At 43.7% G+C, this 27053-nt stretch overlaps 1 protein-coding gene across 3 annotated transcripts in view; it reads right to left on the reverse strand.

Moving 5' to 3' along the window:
• Positions 1-27053, reverse strand: part of grm8a (glutamate receptor, metabotropic 8a) — a 170113-nt gene that overhangs the window by 73442 nt on the left and 69618 nt on the right. The window lies entirely within an intron of this gene.

A 27053-nucleotide genomic window follows, 5' to 3' on the forward strand; every position in this document is an offset into this window, starting at 1 on the left:
GTCCATTACACTCACTCACTCATTCCTTCTCTCAATCCCTTGACCGCCATCTGCTCGCTTCTATCCTTTCCTACACCATCTTTCACTCCATCCATCACTCTCACTTCTCTCTCTTTCAGGTTTCACCGCCTACACTCCCTTTATTCCTCTCCGTCCCTATTTTCCCTCTATCTTCGCCGCCTCTCTCCCCTCCTCAATCTCCATCACCACACTTAATCCGTCGCCATCCTCAATATATCCTTTATATGTCCCTTTTCTTCTCTCTCACACCTTCCATTACAGTCGTCCCTCCCCTCCGTCTCCCATCCCCGTCTGCCTTCCTCTTGTTACTCGCTGGGCGAAGTGAATCGCAATTGGTTCCTCCCAATCACTCCACAGGCGAGCCCGGAGATGAAGAAAAAGCTCCAGTAAAAGATTATGAGGCGGATCCCTAACTGCTATCGGAACTAACAAGGGGGAAGCACTGGATGCCACACAGACACTCATCATCAAACAGGCATTAGTACACAACGACACAGACACTCTCACACACTCATAGCAGAAAATCTCACACAGATGCAGAGAATAAGAGCTAGAGCACGACACGGAGACACACACACACACACAAACACTGACACATGATATATTAATTCAAACTCAATTATGGTCTGCTCTTAAATATCAGATAATTAAAACAGTGTCAGCATTAATTAATGAGCGATGCAGCAGTTTGGCTGAAAGAGAACAGGGTGGGAAGAGAGGAGAGAAAGTATAACATGGAAGATGAAATGAGGAGTTGAAAAGGAAGTGATGGATGGAAAATTAGTGGGATGGAAAAGGGAGGAGGAGAAAGTGAGAGAGGCAAAGAAGAGATGACATTAATATAGGCTGGGGGAAGTTCATATTCATATATTCTCTTTTTCCAACGCAATTAGGATTTCAAACATTCATTTATAGTCGGTTGATACCACTCTTACATACAGTATTTCCTTTATATATAAAATGCTTCAACTAGCTGGTGGCTAGCTTAGCTTTGGGGCATTTTGTGGACATTATTCAGTAAATTAAGTAATCACATATGTATATATTTTGACTGTCCTGCTAAGAGATGGATGAGGAGATTTATACCACTCTTACAAATGCTTAAGCTAGCTGGTGGCTAGCTTAGCATTGCTTATTGACTTTAAACAGGGGAAAACAGCTAGCCTGGCTCTCATGTTTTTATGCTAAGCTAACCTGCTAAGGTAAGCTGCAGCTGGTTGTAGCTTCATATTCACGTCCAGGTAAACACTCTTAGCCATGTCAGCATTTCGCCGTCGTTTGCACTGTTAGCACAGTTAGCTCAGGCGCCATGTTGAGAGCTGTGCGGAGGCAATAGAAATAATCTTGTAGCACCTTTAAGTGGCTAAAGGAAGTGTCCTCTTATTGAAAATCGCCTCAGTCTCCTCTCCAATATTTGCCTCCATCATGGTTATGGCTATTACACATTACACTTGAACTTCACTTCCCAGGGTTCCTTTGGGTCAAATGCCTTTACGAGAGCTGAACGTCCTTGCAGAGTCAGAAAATAAAATATGTATTTATTGCATTGCTTTTGCAGTATTTTTTGAAGCGAAAGATGGAAAACAGAGACCGCCTCACCTCACCTATCCCCCTATTACCCATCTGACTTCCATGCACCTTCGTTTTGCTGCATAACATCTCTTCTCTGCCTTTCAGGTGACCAAAGACGAAAAAAAAAATGCAAATTGCTGCTGAACTGAGCCAAAGTCAAAGACCCGACAAGAAAGGATGGACGGGAGCAGAGGATTTAAAACATTAAGATGAATACAGAGAAGAGGTTGAGAGAGAGAGGGGAAGGGATACACAAGAATATGAATTACACGGCTGCCTCGGCGACTATGAATATGAATTGGAGTTCTAGTGACAGGGAAATATACTGTCGAAAAAGTGCTTGGTATAATTTCCATCCAGACAAGTATTTCTCTCTCCCTCCCTCTCTTTTAGTGATTCAATCACTGTCTCTCCTTCCTCGTCACTCTGTCTTCCCTCTGCCACCACGGGAATGGAGAGAGGTCTCAGCTCTCACCCGCTTGGGATTTTCCTCCCTCGGGGTTCTGTGATCTCGCTCCCTTTCTTTCAATTTCAATGCCGTTCATTGGCATCACAGTTGAACAATATTGGCAGAGCATCAAAAGCCTCGCTCTGATTCTATCCCTCTGTTTCTCTGCCCTTCAACCTCTTCTCTGAATATCCCTAACTTTCTTTCTTTCTTTTTTTTCTAATTCCAATCTCAATTCCAGTGAGCTTAACTGGCATCAGAGAAAGCCTTCCCAGTTTTTCAGTTTTTCGATACAGTTTCAGTTGAGGATGCAGTCATCCTTCACTTCTCTCCATTTTCCCTCGCTTTCTTTTCCTCAGACAGTAAAATCCTCTTTCTCTCGGGCTTGTTCTGTACTCTGTCTCTTTCTGTTTTGCAGTTTTCAATCTCAATGTGCATTCGAGTCAGTGGATACGAATTTGCAGTAAAACCAACAGGTGTGCAGTGTGTACGCCATGAATGGCTCAACCAGCCCTCCGAGGGAACAGAAGGTAACATTGCCTCGATCGAGACTCGTGCAAATTTATTTTTTTTAGCTTCTCACTCACCGATTCGTAGTGTGAATGGTGAATTTCCGTTATCTAGATAATCATCGTCACGAGTGACTGGACAAAGCTGTCTAGTTTAACATCATGGGAGAGAAGTTGAAAAATAGTGTCATAAAAAAGATACAAAAATGCATTTTTTTATTCATTTATCCTTTATTTATGCTTGGAGACCTTCTGATTCATCATCACCTGCGATATAATGTTCCAGAGTCCTGACCAAATACCAGAAGCTCACAGTTACGTTACTCATCCGGGGGGATGTTTGAGGAATTAGTGTCTTCTTAGTCACAAGCGCTAGTTATTAAATTAGTCAGCAATGTGTCCTACGGCTAAAACACAAGTTTGTCTGATATGATTAAGGACGCACGTAAGATATGTTGTGTAATCAGTTATATTAACGCAACAACATGGAATCAGGATGACACCCATCACATCTGTCCCTACGGATTATGTTCTAATATCTTCATTTGCATCTTGTTTTAGTGCACATTTTACATAGAATGCAGTATGTTTCACCCAAAGATCTCAAACGCCGTATAATTCTGGTGCTACAGGTCTGTATATGTATGAGAATACATTTAATATAAAGGAGTTTGTGCTCCGAGGGCTGAAAGGGTTTAAGGGGTTGTTTTCTTACTGACGCAATCTGTTGAATACAGCGTTGAAAGCCGTTTGATATCGACCTGCTGTCTGTTTCTCCAGGTCTTCATTGACTGAACTCTGTTGCTCCTGATTGGAAACCACTTTTCTCCAGAGTCTCTGAATCGGACTGTCCTCAAAAGCCCACGGGCCCCCCCACAGTCCAATCCATCACATGTAAACACCACAAGACTGTCCGCCCCACGAATAATGAGCTCTAATCTGTGTCCAATCCCTGAAACCTGGATTTTTCTCTCTAGAGGAAACCGCCGGAAGGCTCACCGATGTGTGGTTGGATAGAAAAGAGTAGGGGGTTATCAGACAACCTGCTTCAATGACAATAAGTCAAATTAATTGAAAAAGACGAATGGAAAAGAGGCAAAAACCTCTGAACATGACCTTTATGATGAACGGCGGACAATAAATAAAACCTGGCAATTCAATAAAGCTTGCGGGCGATCAGGAGCCTCAATTAGCCGAAACGGCGATACCTGGGCTGAAAATGAAATCCATCTTTCAGCCTCTCCCTGTCCCTCGTTCCTTCCCGTCCGCCTCGTTAGCACTATCTGAGCTTCAAATTAATCACTCCTTCGTCTCTCTCCCTTTACGCCATCCCTCCTCCATGCACTGTCTCCTTCGCTCCTCTCCGCAGCCGCCTGCTAAATGAGTTGTTCTCTCTCATCTTCATCACCTTTCCGTCTCCGTCTCCCAATTTTCTAATCGCTCCATCTCATAATCGACCTCTAAAGGCCGCCGTCTGAAAAATCCTAGCTCCCACTCGCTTTACATCTCATTCTCCGCTCATGCCCTCTGCCATCGAGTCCCGTTTTACATTTCACTGAATCAGAGAAAACAGAGAGGAGCTTTGTCCTTGTGTGTGTTTGCCCCTCTCTGAAAATGCCCAGGTTGGCAATAAAAGCCGTGTGGGAAACAATAAGCCGTGATCGTTTCATGTCGCACGACGGCCGGCTCCAGAATCGAGATTAAAAGGAAACCATGGATGAAAGGGGGTCCGTTTCCAGAGCGGAGGGAGAACATCACACCAAAACAACAGGTGTACATATTTACTCGTCTGCGGGAGCGTTTAACATTCAGCATTTAATCAATTAATTCAGATTCATTACCACAGTTGTAGCGTAAACAAATTAAACCAGCGCAAAAAAAAAAAGCTTTGTGAAAGGGAGGACAAAAAGGTTATTAGAAGTGGAGTTTTATTTTGAAGGCACATGACAATTAGAAGACCACTCACAATGTTTTCACAATGGCCTGAAGAGGCATGTTTTTAAGACTTAAAAGATTATTTTCAGAGCAGATATTTTCACTCATCGTAGAAGGTAAAGCACAGGTGAAACCCATGAGGTTAATGATGGCTCGGTTCCATTAAGTGTCCCTGTTAGTTAGTGAGTCAGCATGCACGTTATAAGGAATGCAGCCATTATCAAGATGAACTGCTTTTCCTGACAAGGCAAGTCAAACACGCCTATTAATAGATTCATAGAGCCTTCGGGTGAATGTCCATTAATTTTACATATTAAGACATCTAGAAGCAAATTTGTGTTAATTCAAACTTTATTCACGGAATGATTGGAAATATAAGGATGCATCGCCAGTATGTGTAATAAGCTCTTCTTACATTTAGCCACTCTGAAGAGTTTCTCGTGCATATATATATAGAAGCTATATAGAAACTTGTTTAGGCACATCAAGAACACACACCAAGAAATTCGACCCATTTAGTGCCATCCTCTGGACAATTCAACACATAGTCCTCTAGGACTGTTAAGAAGCCTAAAAATCTATTAATGTTGTCTCAATAAGCGTACAGGGCTCTCTGTAGCTTAACGAGGTCCGATCAATCAGTTCAACTGGAAATAAAAAGGCTGTCTTCTTCCTTCTTTTTCTACTAGCGATCCATACAAGGTTATTCCTCCATTACAGGTGTCTTCAATAAGCAATAACAATGTAAGTAAATGCAGGCATCAAGGACAAACTCTCTGGGAATCGATGCTTAACACACAGGAACACAGAGCGATCAATGTCAAAAAAAAAAAAAGAAATAAAAATAAAATTACACCATTATACACTGAAGTATAAACAAAAAATAAACGCATGCAGACTTCAAAAAGGTGACCTGAGCCTCCCTGCAGTCTAATAGGTAAAATCTCACGGGAGGAGGAGCGAGCCAGCCACACACACACACACACACACACACACTGAGGGCCCAGAGGCTGTTGTTGCTCTTTCTATGGTAATTGCGTGATCAGGTATTCTGGTTAAGCACTCTCGGGAGAACTGCCTGACGCTATGTTAAACAGACCGTTCTGTCATAGCCGTCACTGTAGCGCTGCTTGTGTGTGTGTGTGTGTGTGTGTGTGTGTGTGTGTGTGTGTGTGTGTGTGTGTGTGTGTGTGTGTGTGTGTGTCTCGTTTTTCCCCCTCAATGCTCTACGAATCTGTAAACGTCTCATTCTTCCTTCTCTCTCTCTCTCTCTCCCTCCCCATCTCATACCATTGTCTCATCAACTTGCATCACACGTCTTGTATGTGACAGGAGCAACCGTGTCAGAGTGCAACATGGGAATTCATGATAAAGGAAATAAATGCTAACAGCTGCCATACTTGTGAGTGTGTATGGGTGGAACATCTGCATATAGGGGCTCAACAAAAGCCCTCTTTAATTCGGTTTGTGTGTGTGTGTGTCTGTGTGTGTGTGTACTTGCATTTGAACAAAAGCTGGTGCTGCTGGAATGCCAAAGCACAGAAGCTACACACATCCATCTATACACTCATCCCCCGACAGACACGCCCACGGACACATTTTCTAGTTGCTGTGGTGTTTGTTAATGCCACGACGAGACGAGACCAGCTGTGACCGGCTGGAAGAGAGGCAGGCGAGCCGGGCTGCGCTCACAATCGGCTCCAACTGACGGGTTGTTAATGAGCGTTACACGGAGCACACATACATGACGTGGGGTAACTGCATAAGGGGGTATTTAACATTAAGGCAAAATGACACAAATTAAGGCACTGGTGCACACACACACACACACACACACACACACACACACACACACACACACACACACACTGAAGCTGCGGGTTGTAAATTGCTCTGATCCGATTCACATTGCGTCTTTAAGGAATGCCTGAAAAACATTTTAAGAAATGAATGATTACATCATTGACTTTCCTATGGGTCTTCATTAGCTCTTCCTCTCTCTCTCTCTCTGTCTCTCTCACACACACACACACACACACACACACACACACACACACACACACACACACACACACACACACACACACACACACACACACGCACGCACGCACGCACACACTGTGCGAGCCAATTACAGAGGAAGAAATGCTGGTGCTGGGAAACTCTGGAAGCAATTAGATATTTATTAACAGGCAGACCCCGAGGTCTCAGAAGATGAAACTTACATATGTGGAGACATCGACACGTACACACACACACAGCCAGTCTCTAGAAGGAAAAATAAAACAACACTATACGATCCCTTTCACAGCAGAAACATCTCTTTCAAAACATCCTTGACTCAGTTGTCAATCTTATCGATCGGGAAAGCAGGCAGCTACAGGATGCCATCATCCCGCACAGCTGCAGATGGTGCAACTTAGGAAAGAACTCCTGGTGAAAAAAACTTCAAACTCCCTCACCTCCCGGGGTTCATACACAATTTACTCTAACTGCTTTCAGCGCTTACGCTTCAGCCGACTCTTCAACCGGCATCTTTGAGTTGATGCACTTGCACTGTCACCGGCCTCCTCCAGGACTTCCACTTGAACTTAAACTGCCGATCAATCAGTTTCTCACCCGCACCTCGACCCGCACTCGCTTCAGCGTGCGAGCTTCGACTGACATTTCAACTCCCGTCAATGCGTCAAAGACTCAACGGCTTAAACTCACCTCCATACATCCGGAAAGTGTGGAAACCTTTTAAGATTTACGGTTCAAAAAGCATCAGTTTCAATGGATTCCAGCGGCGACGGGTCTTAAGCAGCACATTATGTTCTCACAGCGCCGGGATCCATTTAAAGTGACAACAGCTGGTTGTTTTTCGAGGGGGCAAACAGACAAATGTTCTAAAGTCACCTTTCAGGTGGTGGTAGAAATACCCCAGAGATGGCTTTTAGGTGGGGTGTCACGAGCAGTTTCCTCGCAGCTGAGGAGGGAAAACACACATCAAACCATTAAAATATGCCTGGAGGCGTTTGATGTCGAGTGGCTTCGTTTCGAGTGTTGATCATGTAATCGAAACAATCAAAAGCATAATCTAGCTTCATTATCATCATTCGGACAAAATTGCTATCTGAGAATTCATCCACTCTCATCCAATCATTCAAAGCGATGCTATTTGATTTCCAGAGTTTTTTTTTTTTGCATGAAGCGTTCCCTGGGGAATCATAATCCTACAGCACGTCAGTGTTGCTGCACTAACAATGCACATGTATGTACAAGGCCATTCCACAGCAGCTGAAGTGGAGGTCTGCCACATATCAGAAAGAATGCTTTTTAGTTTCATGACGAGGAAAACAAAATGAAATTAAAGAGCGTTAAAAAAAAAGAAACGGACACATATCACGATTCGGCTCGGTGCGCCACAGACAGCCTGCAGGTACGGGACTGGTGTTGCGACTGTTTATGTATCCTGTCAAATCAAATGTCCCGTGGCACACTTGTTTATGTAGCCTGTCAGAAACTAGGGAACCATGTAATCACATTCACCGAATAATAAAGACTGAGACCTCTGTGTGACCTGACAGGGACTGACATCTCTCTGTTGTGTAAATAAACACTTTATGATCGAATTTAGTGGATATATCGATTAGTTGTTGCAACCCTCATTGCGTTGCCTCACAAACTTCTATACAATTAGAAGAGTCGCCCCCTGATGGCCATTAGGAAAAAAGTGCAAGATTAACTGCTTTGGCTTCACTTTTCAAAAGTAGTAAAACACTTGCACTCATCGTTTGACGTTTTCTGGTATAAACTCATAAATAATCACTCATCAAACACACAACAGGTGCATGCATTGGCATAGGATGCATTGGCACCAGCAGCCCTTTTTACTGACGCCACAGGACTACTCTAACATGATTGCCATCATGGAGGACGCTGGCAAACGTTTCTCGTTTGCCGCAAAACTTTGCCACCTGGAGCAAAATCTTTCTTTCCAATCAACCAGGGCACATATACCTGTAGGTAATCTTGCAAGCATCAAGAGTGGTAGCAGAAAGCTGATGTTACTATGACAACTTTCCAGAGGTTTACAATCCTACCTTGAAGGTGTATAAACCATCAGTGTCAGAGAGTTTGATTAAACCTTCAAAGTAGACTTCCTGGCTCATATGTCACCCTCCGTCTGTACCCAGCAGCGGTACACCCACACCGACGCCCCTCAAGTGGTTCTGCCATAGTGCTGTTGTCAGTGTGAATGTGCCCTAACAGCATAGAGAGTAACTTCCATACACTGTACACTCGGTGTGGCTGCATGATGGATAATTTACTGTTGCCTCTGCTTTTAGATTATTTTTTTTCACTTCCAAATCAGACTTCCCAATGATAAAATGCATTTAATACAAACAAGAACAGCTCTCCTCTAGATCCCCATCAGAAAATGCATTGGTTCTGCAAAGAGTCACTGTTATGACTTGGCACAGCCAGCTGACCCGTTGAGACAATACTGGCTTTTTTAATAAAGTGTAGGACCCTGGCACTTGACTCCCAACAGTCCTATGAGGTCTATTGCACTCGGGTCTCGGGTTCTATATTACGCGGCTGGCAAGAGTTAGCACAGCACAGTTTTTGAGGGTCACTGAGGTGACGGAGATGAAAAAAGAAACAAACCGGCAAAAGAAAAAGTGAGTCAGGTCATGAGGAATGAGCAATGGAGCAGTGAAAAGTGAACCAAGCAAATACAGGAGACTCAGGTGGGAACAGCAGGTGTAACGAGACCACTCATAGGCCAGCTCACACCTGTGGTTGTGGTTCAATAACCATTCAATATGGTGTACCAGGCAGGGGACAGGGTGATGATGCATCACTGCAATCTTCTGGGATCATACAGGGATTTTAAACAGATCAGACTGCACTAAATCTAAGTCCCTTTTTTTAAAATTCACATCTCAGGTGTCTCAAAACTAAAAAATCCATTCAGCTTTCCCCTGTCGCTTTCTCCAGTTAGAAGTCGGTAGCCATCTTAGCCCAGCTGACTGACATACACTGGTGGGAGATCTAACTGTGTCAGTGGTTGTATTAAAGCACTTACATCAATAAACCTTCTTCTAATCTCTTCAGCCTGTTTGGCAAATCTGTGATCACCGAGACTGAATGGAGACATGAACACCAACAACGCTTAAGATGTTACGGGCGATCCAGAATGTCACAGGCTACAAAAGCAGGCTTGCCCCCATTATGTGTGAGGTCACGCCGCCAGATGAGTTGACCACCTTTTATGCCCGGTTTGATCTCCTCAACAAAGAGTTGGAGTCCGCCCCGCCTCCGGAGGACCAGCCGCTGTCAGTATCCACAGATGTGAGGAAAAAAACCCTGCTGAGATCGAAGCTGCCGGGCAACATGTGCCAGCCGGCTAAATGATGTCATCACTGACATTTCCAACATATGACTGTCACAAGGTGTTCCCAGAATAGGCACTCAACCCTAGTCTGATGAAGTGCTTTGAGAAATTGCTGCTCCAACAAACAGATATCCACAGAGGATGCCGTCTCTGCTGCACCTCCACTCAGCACCAACACATCTTGAAAATAACAACGCCTTAATGAGAATGTTATTTGTTGATTTCAGCTCCACATTCAACACCATCTCCCCCATGATGCTGATTGGTAAACTGAGGACTCTGGGATCGAGTACCTCACTCTCCAACTGGTTATTAGACTTCCTCACAAGCAGACCCCAGGCGGTTCGTACTGACAGTCACACCTCCTTCACTCTAATGGCGAACGCCAGAGCCCCCCAGGGCTGTGTGCTAAGCCCCCTGCTGTTTACATTACCCACCCACAAATGCTAGTCCTGGTGTGAAGAGAACTCTGTTGCGAAGTCTGCAGATGACACTACAGTCAGCGGATGGATTACAAACAATGATGGGCAAAACATGGAGACTGTCGGAGTTATAAATTATATCATAAATGTTGTATTTAGATTGAAATTTACAGTTGTAGGAAAAAGTAGTAGAATCCATTCAGTTGCAGCATCGCCCATGGGATCTTGATTATAATGGTGATATTGCCTTTGGAATTTAGATTATACGACGAAGATAAAAATCATATTTTTTTTTCCTTTATTGCATCTCCATTTCCTCTGGAAATGAAACAATTTGCTTACAATGGGTTTCTATCCCCTAGATTTGTACCTTTCAACAGAGATCAGGAATATGCATATGAGCCTTATGGTTGAGGGATTATTACTGATTCATTTCGGGTATGTTATTTCAGGGATTTCTCTCCCTACTGCTAGGGCTTGAGTGTCCGCAGTATTTAGGGGATTCAGTATATCATAGAGTCTGACCACAGGCAGTTAAAAGTGTAGGCTGAATCTGCGAGGAGGAGTTTGCAGTGCCGTGGATCAATAGGACAAAGCTAATCTCGCTGCCTGTCAAGGACGAAGCTAATTCTCCCGACAGTCGAGAGTGAATGCCTAATTTGACAAGAAAAAGTGGAGCTCAATGCCTCGGCACTAGTTTCACGCAATAAAAGTGAGACAACGTTGCTCCATGTTGTTACAGCAGGTAAATCATTGTCAAACATCCCTTCATTTCTAAAGTCTTGAGGGCTCTCTTAGAATGCAATTACAGTCTGACCTTACCATCATCCTTCTCATATTTGGACTAACAAGCAGTACACTGTGAGGAAAAGAAACAATGTAGTTTCTTCATTTCCAGGTCTTCCAAACAGGTTTTAGTTTGGAGATGAATCACGATAATGTGTGCAGCCATTAAGGGCATATAGGAGAACTATCCAGGGTTTTTTAAAATGAGTAGAAAATATGAAAACGTCAACCAGAGAAGAGAAATTGCCTACTTTATGCTGATTAAAACATATAATTCACTGTCGATGTTGAATAGAGGCCAAGAGTTCAGATATGAGTCAAGTCTGAAGACAATCTTCATTGTTTGCGGTGTGCTCAACATATTATGATAATTGAATTTCATTGGTATTCGCCTGAGAGGGGAACATCCGTGCTCCGTTAATACTACCACCTGCGATTGACTGCAGGGCGAGAACGTTTCCTCTGCTGGTAAAAATAAGAGAGAAAGTGAGAAGTGGCGAGGCTGATGAGATTTCTATTCCCTTCCCACATCACTCAGCTTTCTCGCTCAACATGTCTTCCTCTAACTGAGGTCTCTCTCTGCTCCTCCGTCTTCCACTTAGGATTTTTTTTTCAGCTTTGCAGTTGTAGGTTTAGTGAAACAAAATGCAGCAGCAAACAGGGGAATCAGCAAGCGGACCACAGGTGTTTGAAACTGAACGCCTACCGCGTCCCGCTGCCCATGATAATAGATCACGCTGCCTGTTTGTGTGCCAGGGCTGCTCCGGTGATTCATTGTGCCAGAAGCGCGGACCATGTGCTCGACGCGTTGTGGATTCAAATCTGGTTTGTTGTGTTTATGATGAGATGAAACTCGGAGGATCCCGACAGAGGAAGTGGGTCATTACGGCGGCAAAGAACCCAACGCAATCTTTGATATTCTCAAGTCTGTTTTTTAAGTGGGATTCAGTTCATTGTTTACTGCCCACACAGTCCCGAGAGGATAAGGGAATACACAAAGCGATATCAACATCAGAAAAGGGATGTCCATTCACTTACACAACAAAAGAAAAGTAAAAACTCAAATATATCCCAAAAGAAAAGGCCACTGAAATAATTAATGCCAGGAAAAGGCAACATTGTATATCGTGGAACTCTCTTAGACCAACAATTTGTGCTTTTCATTTTTCAAAGACCTTCAATTGTTAATGATGCAGATTCAGAAAGTTCAGACTTGACAAGAAATGCTCTCTCCGTTCGTCATTAAAAAGAGAGAAAGTTAACACTGACAGCCTTCTGTGTGCGCTTGGCGAACAGTAATATACTGGAGCGGGATAATGATTCTCCACTTTACATCCCGATGGCTTCCAGTCAGAGTGATCATCTAACTGTCTGTGCCTGGCAGTTGGACAGGCAGCTGCACCACCAATTGAACTCATTCAAAAAGCAGGCAGTTTAATTAGTTGGCGAATAGTTGTTGAAAGGGGAGCTCATTATGAAAAATCCAATGTGGAAAAACAATAATTACCTACAGTAATGGTAATTGCTCCATATTTCTCTCATTACCTACTATAAAAATGTGCTATTTCGTAAACCTGGATTATCTAAAATCACTTACGCCCACCTCTTACCTCGGGAGAATGAACCGATGTCATTCGGAGGCAAAACAGTGGAGGTTTTATTTTTGAAAAAAGACAGTCAAAGACAGTAGCGAAAGGTCTCCGGGGTGAGAATAAGTGTCGCACGTATGTCCACAGTTTCCTTCACGCCAAAAACCCCGCCGGCAGACGGGATGGAAAGGACACGCTGGGAAATAACACATCGCAGGGTGGCGTGGAACACAAATATGCAAACGCCCACGAGCGTAGCCACACGGAGACATATGGTCATCCCCGCCATAGGGGAGAGGAAGTGTGATGCAACAAAAAAAGAAAAGAAGCCAGAGACGATTTGGCAAGATCTACGTGTTATCGGCGAGCGTGCATGTGTTAGAGCTCGGTGTGGCGTTTCCAAAATCATTCCATGAGGAGGCCATTCCTCCTTAACGCCTCGCTGAGTCTATGACAGAAAACCAGTGAAACAGAGAGAGGGAAGAGGGAGTGCCTCGCCTCAAAGGTAAGTGTGGGGGAGGCGGGGGCGATAAAGAGAGGGAAAAATAACATCTTTGAAGCGATGGAGGGGGAAAGACACAGACGGAGGGAGAGAATGAGCGTGGCGAGGAGAGGAAGTGGCTGCTGCAGAGACGCAGGTGTGCGTACGCTGCAGCAAAGGAGAAATCGACAGAAGATACGGGAGTGTGTGTGTGTGTGTGTGTGTGTGTGTGTGTGTGTTGGCACAGGTGTAAGTGTGTGTAATTTGCTTAAGCCTCCGGATTTGTCTCTTCAGAGCGACTCCGAGGGAACACAGGGCTTAAGGCCATCACACTGCAGGGATTTGTTACACACATGATGCATGGGCGCACACACACCCACGCACACACATGGGCACTCCCACATATCGACGTGCTCATACACTTGACACACACAGGCACACATGTCAGGGGATAAGTCTATCCGAAGGGTGGGCTTACAGGTTTAGAGGCGACGTCCTGGTGTAGTCGCTTTACGCAGCGAGCGGACCGCAAATCTGATAAGCAATCAAGTCAACATTTGAGATTGTGCAAAGACAGACGCCTAAGGACTGATTAGGGTTTTCTGAGAGGAGGGGAACGCCGCCGTCCTTTGCTAGCCGGCTTCCTGTTGTCAGTTCCTTCAAGAAAAATCTATTAGATGACACCTCGAGTAGGGCTGGGAGATAACTGAATATGATGTCATGTATCGACTTTCAATGGAATCGCACCTTGATTACACATCCAGACGTGGTTATGACGTCTAGATTGATAATAACAAGGACAGACTGTTAATTGAAGGATCAGAAAACATGCTATAACATGATGGGAGATGTTACATTACCTATATCAGGATAAAATATTTTGGTCATATCCCCAAGCATTTTACTAGAGGAAGTCCATCTGCTTTTTTGATTACAGCACTTTCCCTAGGGATCAACAAGGTATCCATCTATCTCTATCTCTCTCTCATGGAAATTCTATGCCCCAAACAAACCAAATATCTGCCAAAAAGCATACACTCCTGGGATCAGAGGAAATGGAAAATTAGCAAGGGAACATATGTGAAATCTCTGACGGACATGGGAGGACAATGTGTTTTTGCAGATCATTTCTAAAGCTTCATTTGGCTTTGGTTGTCTTACTCGTTCCCTACTTCTGTGCACTTTATTTCACTGTGTCCTTAAAGTTGATGAGTGGAATGAGGGATGATGCTGTGTTTGTGTGTGTGTGTGTGTGTGTGTGTGTGTGTGTGTGTGTGTGTGTGTGTGTATGTGTGTGTGTGTGTGACAGTGCCTTAGGGATTGCAGACTTTGAGCGGATTAATGATCTAAATATAAACACTGCTAATCAGGACATCAAAATAGGCACAGGGAAACACAGATATACACACACCCTTTCATGTGCCACACACACACACACACACACACACACACACACACACACACACACACACACACACACACACACACACACACACGTCTGTATGCATGACCACAGTGTTGCCTTGCATCTGTCTCGTTCTGTCATTTTCATCTTTTTCATCTTTCAGGCTCGGGAAAACAAGTTTGAGTCGGAAAACATTCAACGGTTTCAAAACAAGCAAGTCATCCGCATCCCGTGGTTTATAATACGATTACAAGTTCAAATTGAAACACAAACTCCAAAGACGTGCACGCACAAACCGTAGGTGTTATCTGAGGTGGAAAGACACACTAATTGGTTTATGGCTCTGGATTGTCATGAAAATGCAAAATCATCACCGGTGAAGGGTAATGGGCACCGTCTCCAGTAATGGATACACAGACACACAAATACATGCATCTGGAGGACCACACACACACACACACACACACACACACACACACACACACACACACACACACACACACACACACACACACACACACACACACAGAGTCACAGTTCGAGATAGAAAGCAAACACCGGTAGGTAAACTGCCTGAGGTACTCCACAGAGGAGAGTTAATAATCAATGTGACCTGCTGAGATCAGACCTCAGCTTTCATCATAGGCTTAAAAAATAAATCAGAAGTTGAAGATGCAATGTTTCATTCGGCCAGGACGGCCAAAGAGCGACGTGCAGAAGAAGAGCTGAGGGTGAGAAACAAAAAGTTGGACTGCAGAGAGACAAAGCCATACATTTTTCTCTTTCATGGAAAGCTTCCTCCATTCAGCTATGCTGTAGAAACAGCCGGAGGCATGTGCATTGTGAGTCCAGCATCGACTACAGCACGCACGCACACACACACACACACACACAAACATGGAGGTAGCACTGCTTGTTGAGCAGCACATTTCCTTATATTTTCTACCTCATGAATTTAGAATAGGATCGGAGTCTCCTGGAGGAACAGGTGCACACCATCATTTCAAAACTTCCCCATTGTCCACGCTTTTGAGGATTTTATTTTAGGGACCTTATTGTATACACCCAAAATGCGCTCTAACCATCACCCTTCAAAAAACCTTTCATTCTCATTGGAATATAAACCTGAAATGCAACCTTGAGCCTCCACTAAAGATGCGTTTGTACGTGTGTATGCGTGTTAAACGACAGGGAACAACGAGGAATAACGTTCTTCTACACAAACAAAAAACGACACCATTGGTCCCCGCTTCCCCCGCCTGCGTCCCCATGCCTGCATTCCCTCTGCTGCCATAGCAACACAGCAGCCGAATCCTCCCCAAAAAATACATTGAAATAATGAATTCACACGACTAAATAAATAATTTGGGAGGAATGGATTTCAAAAAATCAATGCATGACGAATGCTCACCTCTTTCATTTCAACTGGATATTTGACTGGCTGTCTGGGATCGGGTACTTTGGTTGCCCATCTGTCCAATAAATAAAAGCTGACATACACCCCAAAAAGTAAATGAACCCAGCGTTTAAATGAGAAGGCCCTGCAGTGCCAGCAACAATACCAGCACTTCTATGGTATGCATAGAAATGACTTGAGAGAAGCATAAAGCACAAATCATGCATTCCTTTAATTAAATCCCTGCATAAATTAACATGTTAACCTCAAAATCTCACATCAAAGGATAGCAATTTTGTATGTGTGTGTGAGAGAGAGAGGGAGAGAGAGCATGAAACAGAACAGAGAGACATAAAAGAACCACGCAGTTAAATACAAAAAGAATAAAAGAAAGGACAAAGTTTGGATAGCGATTGTTATATCTTTTCTCAACATATAGAATATTCAGAATAGGAGTATAATGGAGTGTATAATGAAGCATCTAAATGATAATTAAATTAGTTCTAATATAGAAGAAAAAGAAGATGATCGCCAGCAAATACACAAGCTGCCCAGTTTTAGCTTATAAGCAAAATAAAGAAATGTTTTTTTAATATATAAAAAGCATTTTTTTTTGCTCCTTGCGCACAAAATGTGTACCTAAACAGAACCAAAACCCACGAACCGCGTTACGTATTGAACTGTGTGCTGACTGCATTGTTGCATCCCTAATTGAAACACAGACTGTTTTTATGATGGGTGAAAATTTAAATGAAATCCCCATGGCAACAAGACGACAGTTTGCTGCTGATATCGCCTAATGTCCCAGGCTTTTGACAAATAGTTTCTGTTTTTTTTTTTTTTTTCGCAGACCAAAGTATCTTCTGGTAACTCGCCGTTCCACAACGACATGCATCGTTCACCATGACGACAGGATACAAACACCTCGCAGACGGCGTGCAGACCAACAAGGAGGTGAGTCCATCAAAAGGTTCCGTGGAGAATGTTCCTACTAACTGCTTGAAGCTGCAGGTTGCCAGGTTTGGAACTTTGAAAATAACGTGAGGAAGTGAAGTCACCATTTGAATTGGGGACTGTGTCGCCAGGTAATGATTCATCTCCAAGTGTTGCTTCCTGTCAGTTGTTAGCGAAAGCCGCCACCTGGACTGATTTAGTGTGTGTTAATAACCATAATATACTTCAGAGAAAGTGAATGCACATGTTCCACCATTTGCAACGTCTTAATTGTATTAGAATAAAAGTTCCTACAACAACGAGGCCACCTGGACGTGAATGAGTAGTCTGCTGCTTGGCTCTGAGCGGGGCTGATGGGTAAAAGCCTTGGCTGCATGTACCTGGCATGTGCTTCAGAGAGAGTGAAGATTTACTGTGATGTGAGGGGGAGACGGCTTCAGCACTCGAGCGATTTAACGTCGGCAGCTGGACTCGCTTTAGGTTTTTGAAGACGTCACCCGAGAGGCTTCACTCATGTCTAACTCACTAGCGGGGAGTTCAGGTGTTTAACTTCCTGTAGGCTGGTTAATACTTCAGTATAGTTCTGTAATATTCATGTTCACTTCTGGTTCACCTTGGTCCGGATCTTTAAACGCATCTTAATAGTTAACGTACTGTATCTGTACGGCTGTGAGTGAGGCGCGGCGGGTTTGGCAGGCGCTGCGATCGTTTTAACCCGAGTCGACATTTATACGACGTGTAATATTTAAGTGATTAAACAAATGGAATAAGTGCTTAATGGGTGACACGCAGAGAGCGCTAGATGGATGGGAGGTTATGCATGCTTAAACTTGGGATGTGCAAATCGGTGCGGTGTGCACAAGGACACGTATGTAAGTGAAAAGCGATGGAAATTAAATAATTTTATAAGAAAAAATATATTGTTTTCTCTCTTCTTAACGTTTGCACTCTGTATTCATTACCCCTGTCTTCTAATCTTCTCATAGTGTTGACCCTTTCAGGCTTTCCTGATCAGAAAAATGACAGCCAGGTGTCATTTTCAAAGGTAGGATCCCCACTAAATGTAAATGTCTCGTCTTTTTATAGCACCAAACAAATGTTATGCATGAATACATTTTCACCTGAGTAATTGTGACACATAATGTCATCATTGCACCGGATCAAAAGTGATTACTCATGCATTTAAATGGGAATAGACAGACTGTGTCTGAAAACAAAATACTCCAACTTTATGGGCAACAGTGTATATGATAATATCACAAATCAACTTTGAAATGTTCGCAAGCCAACCAGCCCACGTTCAACCATATATGGCCAATGCAAAGCACGTCATGGGGTTTTATGTATAGAAATGAGTCTAATGATGAATGGTCGATGGGGAATTGCGGCATCTCCCGAGAGGAAGATTAACTGTAGGATTATTTCAGACTAATTGGGGTGCAGGTCTGTCCATTCACGTAGTCCTGACAGCAACAGTGAATCCGTCATGCAGCATTATGTATCACAAGTCACCGCAGGAGGTGATGGGTTCCTAAATAATCGCAGCGATCAGTGGCCTCCACCACTCCGGGGGGTATGGTTTGAAAATTAAAAGTTTGAGAGGTGAATGCTTCATTAAATGTATGTATTTAAGTTGTGTTACGGTGGCTGGGGCATTGTGATGAGGACTCATAATGAGTGTAATGTTTGTCCATCGAATAAACCAGAAATTTGCATTCACTCCGAAAACTATAAAGTGATATAAATGAAAGTAATTGATACTCTATTCTTTAATGCTATGTGATACCTTTGATTTCTGCAATAGATGATAATATTCTACATATTCATTCATCTCAACATGCCTTTGAGTGACATAGCACCACGTTTCGGCCACTTATGGGTATTATTTGGTGACAAAGACATCTCCAGTAGATGATTATCTCCAGTGTTTGGTCTCTCCTCTCTTCAGCTTTCTTTGCACGATCATTTTGTGTACTGTTGTTTTTCTAAAAGCCGTAATGCCGGTAGGGGAATTCGAATATCGTCAAACCAGAGTCACTTGAAATACAATTTCAATATGAACTGATTCATGGCCCATTCACAGCGTCTGCACCTTCAGCAAAGAGACAGAAAAAGACGATGCAGAAACAGGACAGCGGCGTTCACGGCGGACAAATTAAACACACACGTTGCTGCAGAACCGTATAATGAAAAACACAAAAAGCAGCAAACGGAGAGAAAAAGGGGAGAATACAAAGGGAGGGAAAGAATAAGAAACTAAGTGAAGATATAAGGCCATGTCTAAGCCTGCATAAATTCCCATTTCTCTTTTGAATAATAACAGTTTCATTCTGGAGTGAAAAATGAGGAAGGCTCGGGTAAGTGGTGAAACTTTTAAATCCATGGTTCCGAGCTGGCGGAGTGGGAATAAATTACTCTGTCGGAGTCAAACTATGGAGACATAGCTAGGCTTGTTAAAGTGGAGTGTGTTGGAAAAGCCTCCAACCCTCAGTCATTACCCATCATCCCTCACGTTCAACTGCCAACTCCATCGCATAATTGGGCCTGAGCTACCTCCGTCAGCATCAACAGTCGTTTACATGTAAATACCAGGGCTGATGTAAGGAAAACATCGGACTTCTCTTCTTTCTTTTCTAGAACAAAGTCGTAAATCGTGATGAGAGCTCAGTTTACCTTGAGGAAATTTGGAGAAATGTAAGTCAATGCACTTCCTCCATCTGCCTTTCTGCTGCATTCAAGCACACTGAGGTTCCCCCCTTCTGTTTTAACTTTCGGATTGCTCTGTGATCCCCCCCCCCCCTTTCGAGGCCTCGCAGTTAATACAAATTTACATCCCGCCGCATTTAATTATTCCATCTGGGCCTGACATCAAGTTCCCCACACTGAATTTCTTGAATACTGTTGAATATGAAACAGAAGTTGAACTTTAAAGGGTGAAAAGAACATTTTTCAAAGATGCAAACAAAGGCTGGAGGCCCACGGGGGAAATATAACGCCGTCTGCTCTCAGATCTTATTTTAAGCTTGGTGTTATCTTATATCTTCTACTCCGTGTGTTCTCAAACAAAAAGGAATGTTTTACAGATAAAAAAAAATAAAAACATCAATGACGTAATTCAGAGCCAATGTCAATTTACAAGAGTTAGGTCGCAAGAGTTGCGAACAAACCTTTAAACTCAGTGTCGTTTTTCTCCACCGTCTTTAAATGCACCAAAGAAGTCTTGCAGATCTAAGAAAGTCCATTCACTAAAACTCTGTAATTTCACACGAGTGACTGTGTGAGAATGCGATTTTGTGTGACTTCAAAGTCTGGGAAGAAAACTACAAATCCATGACACGTGGGTAGAGATAGTCAAAGGACTGAACAGAGAAAAGGGAAGGAAATGAGAATTATATGGTCAGAAGCCAAGTGGAGCATGTATAGATCATTTAAATATGATTAAAGCAGCTTGTAGTCCTTATAACGTTGTAGTTCCACCCTTGTAATATAATAGTGGAAAGAACAGAGGACAGTATGGCAATGACAATGAAAAGAGAGTGAATCGGACAAGATATCGCCGGGAAACAAAAACAAACAGGAGGAATCAGAGAAACCGACAAAAATGTGAGTGGAATAAACAGCGGAGACAGATGGAGAACATCGATTACTCTTCCCAAATCCTGGCATTCCAGCGACCCGGCATGGATCGCTGTCGAAGAAACAATGCAACAGCAGTGCCGACGGAGTTGTAATTCTGCCCCGTTCACTCCCAGTTAATCAGCCTCTGCCAGCTCACTTTCCATCAGCCTGTTGGGCAGTGTGTGTCTGTGTGTGTGTGTGTGTGTGTGTGTGTACTTGGAACTGAGGAGAAGAGAGAAGCCAGAGGATGATATGAATAGTTGTCGTGCACGTGAGTAGTTAACCAAGTTTTGATTTATTAGCAGCAAGGCAGAGGGTAAAAAAAAAAAAGACATCCACGGTAAGTTCATCAGCCCGCTGTCGCTGCCAGGTGGGAGACAGCAGGGCCCATTTGTCCGTGTGTGTGTGTGTGTGTGTGTGTGTGTCCGTGTGTGTGTGTGTGTGTGTGTGTGTGTGTGTGTGTGTGTGTGTGTGTGTGTGTGTGTGTGTGTGTGTGTGTGTGTGTGTGTGCACGATGCCTGAAGTGGTCCTGCAGCAGGGAGATTAGCTGTACCTCAGAAATGTTGTACTAGACACTTTCTCTTTGTGTTTCATGTTGATTGAGAATGTTGCAGTAGATGCCAATTTCAAAATAAAAGTCCAAAGAGAGGAGCAGGGCTCGGGTTTACGTTGGCCTTAAAGACATGGGACCAACAGAAAGAACCAGGTCCAGGAAATGTAATTAATAATAATAATAATAACATTAATGACTCTGTGTGCAGTATCGTTTTCTCACCCATGATATAGAGCATTTAAATTCAGCTCTTTGTTCTGCTTTGAATGGTGGAATAAATTGCTTTCAGCATTAATTACAGTTCTTATTGTGAGTTTTTTTTTTTTTTTGGCTCACTGTGTCACATTTGTTGTACATAATATCTCATGTTGGATTTCTTTGAGCCGCTACCTTCTCTTCAAATTGGATCAGCAGTAGACATGTATGAGTTAATATCCACGACTGTTTTCTAAATCGGTTTAACTTCCTCTTTACGTCCAGACATGAATAAAAGAGACGACTGCATCCGGTTTGGAAGTCAAGCTGTCAACGCGTCAGCGTCACACCTTTCTCCATCTGTGATTTCCATGTTTATCACTACATTTGGAGTCAAAATTATTTTCCCGCACGGTTTTGGCATCAACATTCGACGGTTTGGGCGTAATCACGAGAGGCAACTTTGACAACATCAAAGTTGAATTCTGCTTTGATCGCTGACTATAAATCTAATTTCCCACAAATGGCGCTTCCAGCTTAAAGTCACTAAGCTCCGCTAAGCCTTTTTCCCCAAAATCATCCATGTGGCAGTATGTATTATGGTGAAACAGTTTTTCCTTTTCACCAACATGCAAGAAAGGGGATTGCGTTGAAATGAGAGGAAGTGAAGATATGAGATATAATTACCGCCTCCGTTTGAATCTATGGAGCCCCCTGCTTCTGGAGGCTTTGTAGATGTGTGTTTGTGGTGCATTTACACTTTCTCGTCATTGCGATGTTCATTCCTCTGTCTGTCTGGGTTTCAATCATGCTCAAATGTTATGTCCACATTTTTTACAGTGGGGAAACAACCAATCTGTATGTCGGTGGTCGTGTGTCTATCTAACCCCTGTCTGATGTTTTAGGGGAGGAGATATGTCAGGTTGGAGGTCAGGGATTGAACTCTCAAAGCACAACTTTTCAGAGTACAACAAGTATTTATTATGGTGCAGTTTGTCAGCCATTGTTGCTGCTTGTCTTTAGTTCTAACTGCGACCCCAGAGCCTTTCTGCAGACAGAGATGGAAAATCGAAGAGCAAAAAGAAAAAAGAAAAAAAAACAGATGAGGAAGGGAAAAGAGAAAACCTCAAGTTACTGGAGCAGAACGGCGAAGAGGCTTGAAAGTGCTTTAAGTTGTGCAGGCAGATTCCTACACCGCTCACTCACACACACACACACACACACACACACACACACACACACACACACACACACACACACACACACACACACACACACACACATACTGAAAACCGCAACAGACACGTAAAGTCACTTAAATACACACAAGAACAAACACGCATCCATGAAATCACGGTGCAAACGCACATACACTTTTCCAATATAAGCTCGACAAACACACACACTCTCCAAGACACACACACACACACACAAACACACACACACACAAACACACATTCCAGGACACACACGCACCTATGTGTACCAACCGGTGCAGTAATATTGCTGAAATTACTTTTGGGGCTTAACAGCAACTGGCTCTTGGTTGACTCGAGGAGGCCAAATAAGGACGGGAAATGACAGGGCACACACACACACACACACAAACACACACACAAACACACACCAATACCCTATTTCTGTCCCAATATCTGTATGTTTGTGTGTCCAGCACCACTCGTACTCTGTCATAAGGGAATATGAGATGCTCTCACCACTGAAGCCTAACGGGACACTATACATGAATGTGAACCACAGACCGATATACAGTTCAGGCATTAACGCACATTAAGGCCCATTTACAGCATCACAACCCCGTCACGTCCGTATGGTATGTTGCGTCCGTAAGTGAGCTTCCGTTGCCCGCCGTTGCACTCTGGGCCGAATCATATCGGCACGTTTTCAAACAAGGCAAATTTATGTTCATACCTAGAGGGCCTTCAAACTCTACTATGTAACACACTGCATGTCAGCAAAAACTGCTTTGTGGGAGGCAAGTCTAATTACTCCTTCAGTTCCCCACCACTAGTAATCACTGAGACGTGGCTGGAAACGCAGAGGAGGTTTCACAGGTTAAGAGAGAAATCGCAGGCAAACCCCGGAGTTTTTCTAAAAAAGACAAGGTAATTTCTGTTGGATTTAATATCGGAGCGGCTGGGGGAAAATTGCTGGGAAAAAAAATGGCCATTTCAGCTGAATGGAATGAAATTCACAGAGCTGCTCAGGTAATAATTACCATCTCTGGATGTCCTCTGGCAATAATAACGCCTTCCGCAGAGGGCTGTTAACTCCTAATAGATATTGTCAATTCCACCCAGGTGAGAGATTGGCAACATAAGGCTAACATAAACCGGATTATAATAGAATCTGGAGATTTGGAGAGATGTTAATGATCTTTTTTAGGATAATTTTCTTTTTTTACGGCAAAAAAAAACCCCGACACAAACCATCTTCAACTATAGGCCAAGAAAGCACAAGTCCTACAAACAGAGGCATACAAATATGTGTATGAAAAGGTTCGGAATATCTCAGAGCTCCGTTTTACAAGGACGAACACAACCGCAAACCACAAACCAACAGCAAAAAAACAAGTCAACAAGAGACTTTGGGGGCCTTTCATGAAGACGACAAAGACAGCTTCACCTTGAGATGAGAGCCGAGGCTGGTGTAATTAGTTACAAATGGATGGGTTGATGTTTGCGCTCCGTGTGTGTGTGTGTGTGTGTTGATGAATAGCATCAGTCTTAAGTTGTGAGCAGAGTGCAATCAAGGACAAGAAACAGAGCTAAAATCGACCCGGGGGAGATGCGTCAAGTGTGTTTATGTACCTTGGACTGCTTTTTCTTTACCATTTATTTGTCTTTATGAAGCCGCAGGTTTGTTTGAGAACTTTGATTTCAATGGAATAACTGCAGGATGCGTCTAACATGTAAAACACATCGGTCTTTGTGCCCCGGCGCTTTAATTACGACCTCGTTGCATATCATTATACGTAATATGCGTGCAGTAATGTTTTATAATCAACTTCCTTTCCTAAGATCATTATATGTGTGAGGATGGGTGCCACGGCTGTGGAAGAGTTACTTATTCATTTCGGCATCCGCGTGAATGATAATATGATGTAATTTCTATAATGCAAGCTAAGTGATTTCCCAACACAAGCGCCGTCTAAGAATACCGCACACGTTCGACATAAATAGACTTACATTATGTGTAATATGCGTCACAATGCGTTTCAATTAAAGTGCCATTCTACTCGTCTGAATAAAACAACATAAGCCGGAAGCAAGACTCGGGTAATGATAAGGGCCGACTCCATTGTAAGGGGGTTGGTTGGGGGGTGGGGGGGGGGCAAGGAGAGGACTGAAAGTGAACTAAAGAGGCAAAGCTAAGCAAAAAAGGCGGCAGATTAGTTTAGAGCCAGAGAACTAATTAAATGAATCTGGAGATAAACGTTTAATTATTTCCTCTCGGCTCATTTTCTGCCCTTCTTTATTACTGCCTCACAGGGCTTTGTGGAGTGGCCAGTGTCTGGGGGAGGCGACTGTTCTGAGCCAGTACACACACACACACACACACACACACACACACACACACACACCCTCTCTGTCTGCAGTGTGTCTGAATGTAGATGTGGTGGTTTTAATCCCGGATGGATTCCGCGGGGAGGTGAGGAAGGATACTGGAAGGAGAAAAGGGGCCGTGACTTGACTCGAAAGATTCCTTCAGTAAGTTAAGTCCCAGCTCTATGTTTTGTAGTACAGTGATCCATATGCTCGATATAGGAGGATGTGGGCTCTTTTACAGTGAGGGGGCGGCATATAAATATATGTAGAGAGAGAGAGAGAGTCCTTCAGCTGGATGACCTGGGATAGAGCGTGTTTTGTGGGGCTTCCACCAACCGAACAATAAAATGAAACCGTCTACTTCTTTTACTCTCTTACTAACGTATCAGTTTGAAAAAACACCTTCCTCTCCAGGGAATCTGTCAGAAAAGACACAGCTTTCCTCTTGTAGTCTCTTTGATGTGAAACAATGCACATCATACAACTATAAATGGACCGCTACCTTCCTGCCTGACCCCTTTACATTATATGTTCATTAACCTTTGGTCGCCGGCCTACGTCTGCTTTTTTGAAAAAAAGAAAAAGCGTTGCATCGTGCGCCCAGTTTGTGAACGGTTACTAATGATGAGTAAACACGTTTGGCCCGTGCTCACTGAGCTGTGTCTCTTACTAGTTCTGCATGAGTGGAAAGCCATGGCTGGGGGTGACAGCACACAGGCAGCATACGCCGGAAAAGTCACGGTGAATATATTTCAGGATGTGGGCACGGTTGAGCAAACTGCAAAATAAATAAATAAAATAAATAACATGTTTTACAGTTGTACCACCGGAATAAAAGCAGGACGAGATGACTTTTGAAGCGGAACTGCGTTCGGTTAAATGTTATTATTCGGAGCCGAGACGGGAAGCGGTGCAACGATTTGGAGGTTGTAGTCGTACAAGCAAATCTGAAGTTATTTCAACTTTTCCCTTAAGCGGTCCTTTTGAAACAAAAAAACAAAAAAAAAGATTCTTGTTGACTGTCGGGTGGCTGAAAAATTAGCTGTGCAGTTTATTCCCCCTGGGAGTGGAGCGAACACAGCAGCTGTGGGGCAGCAAACCTAACTAGGACATATTCCCTTAAAGTAAATATTGAACCGTCGTGTAAAATAAGAAAACAAGGAGGAATGACTGGGCAGAATCAACCAGAATGGGCACACGCAGCCCGGAAACCGCTGATTAATGCTAGGACTAGAGCATCTGCTTTTTTTCCAGGTGATCACTATGCATGCACGCACCCCTCCCGTGCACCTATTGGCCTGCACATTGTCAAGAATCATCAGCGGACGATTACGCGGCGATTAATATGGATGGATGGTGTACGTATGCAGAGTGCCTTGGAAGCTGCAATCATTACAGTGCAATCACAAAATAATCACCTAGATATTCCCTTTGGCGTGTGTGTGTGTGGGTCCAGCTTCACACTATATACGTGTGTGTGTGTGTGTGTGTGTGTGTGTGTGTGTGTGTGTGTGTGTGTGTGTGTGTGTGTGTACATCTGTATGTGTGTGTGTTTGCAGCGGCAGGGAGTGCTGTGAATCTATATTAGGACCCCTATCATTATTCTGTCGCTGTTCCCACTTCCTTGTCCAATTCTTTTTCTAATTCTCTGTCTCTCGCCTTCTATTTCTCACACTCTCTACAGCTTCATTCACAACACACACACACACACACACACACACACACACACACACACACACACACACACACACACACACACACACACACACACACACACACGCACACACACACTGAACTCTCCCTCTTCGGTCACTTTTCCCTCCCTCCTCCTCAGCTCCTCTTCTTTGCCCTCCTTTTCTTTTCTGCATCTTCTTGGTTCTGTTCACATCTGCAGTGCCGCAGAGTAAACAACTGAGTGACTGCTGTCACAGCATGTAGCTGTCCCATGCATGCACACACACACACACACACACACACACGAGAAACAAGATAGCGCCCTATCTGCTGACGCCGAGGACACAAATACAAACATTGCTGAGGACGGCTTTACCCTTTACGGCGGGCACTCAGGCACGGCCGGGCGAGCGCACTGATCTGACACCGCCACTGTAAACATCTAGCCTATGTGCTGACTGCCAGAGCACACGGCCGCGGGGCAACCGACTCTAAACACGCACAGACCGAGTGGACGGATAGACGGCAGCCCAGACATATGCGGAG

This window comes from Eutrigla gurnardus, assembly GCF_963514095.1.
Source record: "Eutrigla gurnardus genome assembly, chromosome: 21".
NCBI classification, from domain to species: Eukaryota; Metazoa; Chordata; class Actinopteri; order Perciformes; family Triglidae; genus Eutrigla; species Eutrigla gurnardus.